General features: G+C 36.5%; 1 protein-coding gene across 1 annotated transcript in view; it reads left to right on the forward strand.

The window, feature by feature from the left end:
• Positions 1 to 1710: 1710 nt before the first annotated feature.
• LOC107567623 (signal transducer and activator of transcription 3-like) overlaps positions 1711 to 6000 on the forward strand; it is a 39778-nt gene continuing 35488 nt past the window's right edge. Inside the window, exon 1 of the mRNA XM_016253328.1 lies at positions 1711 to 1925. The gene's annotated coding sequence lies outside the window, so the exon portion shown is untranslated. The remainder of the gene's footprint in view (positions 1926 to 6000) is intronic.

A 6000-nucleotide genomic window follows, 5' to 3' on the forward strand; every position in this document is an offset into this window, starting at 1 on the left:
GAAATGACAGTAAATACATGTTCATTATTTCCTTGTTCTTTATTCTGCTTCCATCATCATTGTCGTCTTCTGCAAAGGTTAATGTAGCATAACAAAGCATAAGTTTGTATTTTTAAATTAAAACTTGAAGTGCTATATTTAGTGAGCAACAGGCCTATTTGCAGCAGGTCTCTTAACAGATCTGTGCAAGTGTAAAAAGTATTCTATGAAAGATATAACTCATACAACAATGAAAATTCTGTCATTATTTAATGAAAGAGTGAAATGTTCACATTATTCACTGCATATGTTTTTATATTCTTAACCCAAGTGAGATTTTCTCTTAAGAACAAACAGACACAACATTCTTTCACAGTAAAAGCACGTGCATGTGTGCATGAGACCTTAATTTCAGTATTAATACAACACGTGATGTGTAATTTCCAGAACCATTTCTTGACACAGCATCAGATATGAATGTGTTTTGCATCAGTTTCTTTCTGCCATTAAAGACAGCACTGAGAGACCAAAAAAAAAAGTGAGAGCCTAATGAACTTGGACCGGAACATCTGGACTGTACAAAACATCCTTTGACGTTTCCTTAGAAGCCCATGTGTTATATGCAAAGAGATGTAAACATGACCTGTTTTTATACTTCAAGGAAATATGGTTGGGAGGTTCTGTTAAAAAAAAAGAAATCCTATCTGATAATGGTACAAATACAATGGAGCATTGTGTTAAAGATTAGTTTGCATCAATCAAAGACAAAGTTCAGTCAAAATGTGTGAGCGAGAAAAACAGATTAACCTGAATTTGATACAAACACATCAGAGCTGCTCAATCATGACCTCAATTTGTAAGCGAACCAGAGGTTTCCTTTGGGAATTTCAGAGGGTTTTTAAAAAGATTTTTTGATTTCTGAGAAAAAAGGACTGTGGTTAGCATTACTTGAAGAAACTTTCGTTTTTTGTTCTATAAATTACAGGCAGTCACACCTAAAACATTAATTTTGAAACCACTGCTATACAAAAAACCCATTTGTAATTCCTTAACCCATGAATGTAAAACAGCTAATTCTATTCCAGTCTCTAGTCTCCATCTCTAGTGACAAAACTATAGTCCAGTCAAGAAACTTTGATAATTTGATATTTGTTTGTTGAGCCACTTGCTGCAATGCATTTTTCATTCTTCAATAAAAAAATAAGTGTATTAATACTTATATACGTAATAATTTGCATGTATGTACAGAACTTTGGTCCATTTTATATGGTTTTGAAAGTGCTTTATAAATATTCGAGTTAAGAATCTCTATTTTTCTTAAATAAAATGCGCTTTGCTATATATTGTGAAAATATTCATTTAGTTTCGTTGTGTGATCTGTGGCCAGTGGCACACTTTAACGTACACAGTGTTGTAAATAAGGGGAGAAATGATTACCGCAAACGTCACGACAGTACACTTCTTACATCCACTGAATTAAAAGTTGAGATGACGTAGGCACTGCCAGTAATTCAGATGACTTCCAGGCGCGCTGCTCTAGAAGCTCGCCCTCCCCCCGCCGCGCTCGGCTTCAGAACAGCGCGCTCCGAGGGAGGACAGAGCCGTCGGAAGAGCCTGCCGAGCCAGGGCAATAAACACAGGCGGACTCGAGCTCGCTCTTTGACCCGCCTCCTTTGCGTCAGTCGGGCTCAGCGATTGGACGAAATCCTGATCTCGTCCGTGAGAGCGTCAAAGTCCTGTCAATCAGTGAGAAACTGGAAATGTGCAGCCCTTTTTCGCATAGACCACTGTAGCCTGCGCGTTTGTAGTGACGGAAAAGTTGGAAAAGGTCTTTTTAGAAAAGCGTATAGTCTCTTAAACGGTAGTTATTAACGCCAATAACGTGTTGACTGTGCTTATATCGGCGGGGGACGTTTTCTCAGAAACCTTGAACGACACACGGAGGGGTAAGTTGTTCAGCCACGTCGCTTTGTAAGGCAGTGAAAAAACGCACTTAGATGCTACTCTGTGAAGATTGTACGCGAGCTGCGGTGTCAGATAATGGTTTGCCGTGCAGCTCGCGCTGATGTATCGATCACAATCTGTGCTGCTCGTTCTGAGAACGGGATGCGCTCGCGACGGAAATAATGTACACATTGTTTCATCTGAGCCGTTACATGAAGCTAGAAGAATGTCACTACTGTGACCTGACAAGACGATAGTACCGTAGTTGCATGGATAACTTAGTTCCACTAACAGTATATGTGGCCAAGTCCTTAAACATTACAAAATAAGACTCTGAAGACTCATAAAGTTTTCCGTTCGCGTGAATACATGTTATGTTACCTGATATGAAAGGGATTTTGCTTTATTTCGTTGATTCCTCATGAATGCGGATTCTTTATTATGCCATAGTAGGTTTATAGATGCCATGTTGTCGTTTCTCTTCTTCTCTGAGCCAGTCAGTAAAGCTTTATTTGCGTGGTTGTCAGCATTTACAATGGTGTCAAAGTGTACTTGTTGTACCAAATAGACAATACTGAAATTAAGGTGAGGTGAATAAAACATATCAAGTGAGAAAGGGACGAGTGGAAATAAAATAAGCATAAAAATGCCCTATACTCAAAGTCAGAATCAATAATACTTTTCTAGCATGGTTGTTATTATTTACAATATTGCAAAACCACCCAAAGTGCTTCCATTTTCTAAATAGACACGGCAAAAAAATAAATACGGTGTGGCAATTAAAGATATATCTATATATATATATATATATAAAACAAAAGACTAATAGAATAACCTATTAAACGACTTTCATTTTCACTTCTCATTATGGTTGCAGTCCGTGGATTACGCCCACCGACCCAACATTAAAACAGCTTTGTTTCCCGCTTTGGCATCTTTCGTGCTTTAGGATGTTATTCTAGCAGTTGCACTGTTTGGAAGGTTATCGTTTCTTTTCTCACGCGCTGTCTCCAGGGGATTCCCCACCTCTGCGTCGTGACGTCACCTCTTCCAGTAGATGGCCGAGGGAATCCTCGTGCGCGAGACGGTGAGCGCGACGGCGAGTCGCCGCATTTTCGCTTCTGTCTTTCATGTCGCCTCACGGAGTTTTGCTTTACACTCCAAATGAGACCACTTTCAGTTTTGCACGATGGCCCCGAGCGATAGACGTTAGAAATGATAGGCTACTAGATTTTTCTCTTTATCTACAGTATTTATACTACTTATTTTAAAGTGTTTTTTAAGTAATGCTGGAGCACCATTCACACACCATGATAATTTGCTGTGGTATATATAGTACTATTAAAAAGTTTCTTCATTCTTTATTATTATCATGTTCCACATTTGAAGTTAAATGAAGTAGTGACCAAAAATGTAAATCAAATTAAAACTGCATGAGGTGAGCACCTTTGGAATAATTAGTGCTCCATATCTTCATCCTTTGTTTCTTCAGTCATGTGTGGATCTGAAAAGCTTACTCTTTTGTTTCCCCGTTTAAAGTGTTTAGTGCCAGGAAGCACTTACCACTGTAAAAAAGATCATCATTTTAACTGTAAAAGACTTCTGTGCTACAGTAAAAACCTGTTAATCGGTTAACAGTATTTTCTCTTACTGGAAACTGTAATGCATCTCATGGGAAAGTTAGTGTAAATTTAAATGCTTTTAAATGTTATTTTTCACTTTCAAAAACTTTACAAGCGATCTTATAATTTACAGTGAAAAAACGTAAATTAACATTCACATAGAGAATGGGACACCTCACATTTGATGATTTTTTTTCCTCTTAGAGCTTTCTCATTTTATGTCAATTAGGGTTTTATTTTACATGTTATGTTGTTAAATTGTTTATTGGATTATTTTTGTATCATGCGAGTTTCCATGATGTTTTGTGTTTGTATTTATGGCACTATATGCTCTTTTTATATATTAATGTTTGTCTCAGCTTGTGAAAGAGGTATTTGTGGTGAACTTTGATCCATCATGGGGCTTTCTCATTAGAACTTTAAGGTGGTTATATATTAGAAAGGTAACATTATTTCTGTAATTTTAAGTCGGTTACATTTTTGTAATAATAACCCCTAAATGATCTCTTTCATATGAGTGTACAAGTCTGCATCATTAAAGATCTTCAACAGTTCAAATGAGTCAGGTCAAGTATAGATGATATCGCCCTTGCTGCTTCAGACAGTTGGTTCCTCCATCTCTTCTCACTTATAATGCACTTCAGAGAAGGGAGTAGAGTTCGTTTTTCCAGGGACCCAGACCGCAACATTAGACATCTCATATCTTGTTTTTTCTGGGTCCCTATGACTCACACCATTATCACTGAGTGAACTGATCTAAAGAAGGCCAGTTTTACCCTTAACTGATAGAGGAACTTTAGTGAGTACTATGTAAGACAAGGCTTTGGAGTATATAATTATATATTATTTAGTGATTTTATTAGGAAAAATAGCTTTAACCTAAATAATCATAAATATTTTCCATTGATTCCTTTTTTTGCAAGATTTTAGGGTTTATGCTATTTCTGTAGCTTTTTTTATTTGCACCCACATACTGAAAAAGCAAGTTCTGCTTCTGCTCATTCCCATAGTACCTCCAGCATCTGTATTATTTGGTCATACTGTATGTATTGGGCTGTAGTGGCATGACAGTGTGCTCCTTCTGAGCACCAGCATAACATCTTCCATGCATTATGATATTCCTAGTTACTAGTAGTGGAAAGAGTACTGAAAATTTGTACTTAAGTACAAGTACTGTTACATTGCTGAAATAATACTCAATTACAAGTGTAGCTAATCAGCTCATGGGAAATATGAATAATTAACCATAACTAGTTATAATTAACTATTCATATTTTAGATCCACTGTAGATATTTAGCTGACCACTCAGGGTCAACCGTCTTGTCAATTCTAAGAACGTTAATTTCCTGGTTAAAGGAAATAACTTTCTTACTGTACAATTCTATAAGTTTGTAACATAAATCTGCATGATTATTGACTGCTCTGCCAGACGCCCCCCAAAAAACAACAAACCGGTCATATACACACTCACAATGTCATGTAATACTGAAAAAATTATAACCCTAATCTTTATCTCCATACCGAAATCCCAGAAGGCCTGACAGTGATTCAGCTAAAATATTAGTGGCTGAGACACTGAGCATGGAGACTGTAGTGTGCACAGCTTAAATATGCAATATTAATTAAATAGTGCTCATAAACGGCTGCTGAGATATTATTCTCAAGTGAAATAAGAGGCTTGGACCCGGAAACAGCAGTCCTTACGTCATGACTTAACAAGAGGATATTCCCCAAGTCGTCAAACTGACGTCATCAAAGCCAGAACGCCATGCCAGAGTGGAAGCGATGGCAGAATTTTTTTTTCCCAGTGTATTGACTTGCATGGTTCAATTGTTCACCACAAGACTAGTAATGTGCACTAAAAAAAGTAAGTAGGGCCATTTTTGATTTCATGACGACTAGCTGGCAAAACTACCACATACTGTATACTGCCATATAGATATTTTAATATAAAAAAAATTGTCCATCCATTTTTTTCAAGGCAATCATTATTTCAAGCTTTGAAATTGGTTTAATCCAAGTCTTCTAAAAAGACACATTCGCTTTATATGATGAACAGATTTTAATATAGGCTTATATATACATACATATAAATATTGATCAATTACCATTACAAAAATCTCAATCTTATACATTTGCTCATTCTGTGAATTTGTGTCTTTAAAATAGGGTAACTTTGTTGCAAAAGCTTACAGCACAAGGAAGCTTGATTTCAAACTGAATTGAATTTACAAAAAAAAAGGCAAGTGCACAGTCAGTAATAAAATTATTAAACAAATGACCTCAATTCAGTTTGAGGTGTTCAAAACATGACGACACTTAATTTTTATAAGCAGTGATTAAAGAGCCATATACAGTATGTTAGGCCTATTTATTTAGATAAATAGAACATTGTATGGCTTTGTAATGACTGTACACAATGTAGTGATGCAGTTAGACAGACTAGGATATTTA

The sequence above is a fragment of the Sinocyclocheilus grahami genome, unplaced genomic scaffold (assembly GCF_001515645.1).
Source record: "Sinocyclocheilus grahami isolate Dianchi unplaced genomic scaffold, SAMN03320097.WGS_v1.1 scaffold27.1, whole genome shotgun sequence".
NCBI classification, from domain to species: Eukaryota; Metazoa; Chordata; class Actinopteri; order Cypriniformes; family Cyprinidae; genus Sinocyclocheilus; species Sinocyclocheilus grahami.